General features: G+C 47.6%; 1 non-coding gene across 1 annotated transcript; it reads right to left on the reverse strand.

Annotated features, from left to right (window-relative positions):
* Window positions 1-817: 817 nt before the first annotated feature.
* LOC145397921 (5S ribosomal RNA) lies at window positions 818-936 on the reverse strand. The gene has a single exon (XR_013897057.1). It is a non-coding gene; the product is annotated as a 5S ribosomal RNA (ribosomal RNA).
* Between the last annotated feature and the right edge of the window lie 1,444 nt (window positions 937-2,380).

The raw sequence follows: 2,380 nt of genomic DNA on the forward strand, positions 1-2,380 counted from the left end.
TGAAATTTAGCCTAACACTGAATACTTATTAATATTGTATTTTAGAATAAATATCAATTGTTTTGAAACCCTTATAAATAGTTAATATTTCTTATGCCGAAAAAACTGTGAGGTCGATAAAGTAATCACGTGTTTACAACTGAGACGGGGCTCTGACGACAATGTGAGGAACGTGTGTGATAGCGTGCAAGTTTTCTTCCACTTAAATGTTCCTCAGCCATTCCTGATATAAGGCACCATGTGATACTCCCTTTAGCTGTGGACACTAAAGAAATGGAGACAGCCAAAGAGATCTGGCGGCAACTAAGCCACTCCCAAGCTTCGGAACCCATCAAACCACACAAGCCGTAATCCTTATAAAAGTTTGATGGCCTTTTATGTTGTTTATTCATTATACTGTTATTATTAATATAATAATGCTTTATTTCATGTTAGAGGAGAGATTGGCAGGAAATCGTAGGCATAAAGTGGTTAAAAGTTAGAAAAATGGGCCACTGAAAAACCAATTAGAAATTTTCCCATTGATTGTTCAGTTCAGCTATCGCGTATTCAGCTATCACGCGCGTTTCCTGCGACCAATTAGGCGCGATAGCAGGGGGTTGAGTGTACATGAAGTCTTGCACTGAACTTAGTCATTTGCACTCAGAATTCCATTCTCTTAACACTGCACACTCTAGTCTTACTTGCACTCCATTGTTCATTCATTCATTCATTGCCAGACGCCATGTATCCCACACGGGGTGGCCAAGGGCTTAGAGTTAATTGTTTTACAGGGAGGGGCACTAATCCTCCACCAACCCCACTTGACACGTAGGGATGCCAACAGCATCTGGTGTTCCCAGGCGGTCACCCATCTAAGTACTAACCAGACCCAACGTTGCTTAACTTCGCTGATCGGACGGGAAGCGGTGTACTCAACGTGGTATGGCCATTATGAAATGAGTGTTGCACTCTGCACTTAAAGTCTTTGCACTCATAAATCCATTTTCTAAACATAACACACTCTAGTTAATTTGCGCTCCATTGAAAGTCAATAAAATCAGTGCTAAACTCTGCACTTTAGTCTTTGCACTCAGAATTCTAATTTCTTAAAACTGTGCACTGCTTTTTCCACTGCACAACACTGTAAATTCCCATATGGTCTAGTGGAGAAGTTCTTGTTCTTTAATCACTGTCAGAGTCTCAGAGTAGCTGACGCAGGTGGCCTAGGGGTGCGCCGCTGGGTCGTGGTGATGGAGTACCCACTGCAGACGACTCTGAAGACAGGCATAAACTCAGGTCAAGTGGTGACTCCACCGTGCCTGATGTGCTGGGCTGTGGCTCGGAGGATGAGGGCCTGTCTTGGGGAGGCAATGGAGTGGAGCCAGGGCTGGGCACAGCAGGGGTCACGGGTCTGAAAAAGCTGTCAATAGTTGATTGACACAAGGAACGACGATTTTGGCGATTAATGATGCGCTGCCTGAAAGACCTGCGCAACACATCGCCAGCTTTTGAGGAGGACACCATCTCTCCTGTCCTGCCCATCCTCCAGGAAGCGGAAGCCCATCCTTCCACTCCATCACCAACTGCTGACAATGTGTCACCAGCCGATCCTCAGCCAACTCATGAACCTTCCCCTTCCCCCACCCCACCATCACAGAGGAGAATCAAGGGGAAGACAACCAGGAAACAGCCTGACACCAAACACCATGCCACGCCTCCTAAACCATGAGACCACATGCCCAGAAGCCCTTCTCCTGCCAATGTCGAACGCCCGCCTATCACAACCAACCCCAATGAATTTGCCAGGATATTGTATTTCGCCAGCAGCTCTCCCAGTCCAACTTTCTCAACTTGCTCTCCAGCCGCATCACCTATCCTTAATTCCTTCCTACTGCCTAGCAACTGCTACCTCCTCATCTCCTGCTTTTCACTGGCGAGCCTTACACTCTAGGCCCGCTCCACTCTGACAATGTCAGGTGGAAAATCTCAACAACAACAACAACAACAACAACAACAGTGCGCACTTCCTCCACAAGTCCGAAGGGCCCCATCTCCCTGTCGCAATCCGGGTGTTCCAGGTAGTCGAGAACGAACTCTACGTGTTCCCGGAGTGCGCTCAGCTTGGGGATGGCTGGAGTAGTGTCACACTGAGAGGAGTCTGCATCATTGTCACCGTCCTCGTCGGAATCTTCAAGCTGGATACTGACACCTGCAACTGAAGATGCGATCTCGATATCAGACAATGTCTGATACTCAGGATCGCCCTCGTCGTCATCCAACCACTCACGCACTTCGTCCACATCAACATCGTCCCCATTCGCACGTAGACATGCATGGAAGTCATCCACGTCAAAACCTAGGAAATCGTGCTCCACATCCGTTCCGAGAAGCAGACGAG

Source organism: Coenobita brevimanus, chromosome 43, assembly GCF_032717465.1.
Source record: "Coenobita brevimanus isolate Jiangsu-jjx chromosome 43, ASM3271746v2, whole genome shotgun sequence".
NCBI classification, from domain to species: Eukaryota; Metazoa; Arthropoda; class Malacostraca; order Decapoda; family Coenobitidae; genus Coenobita; species Coenobita brevimanus.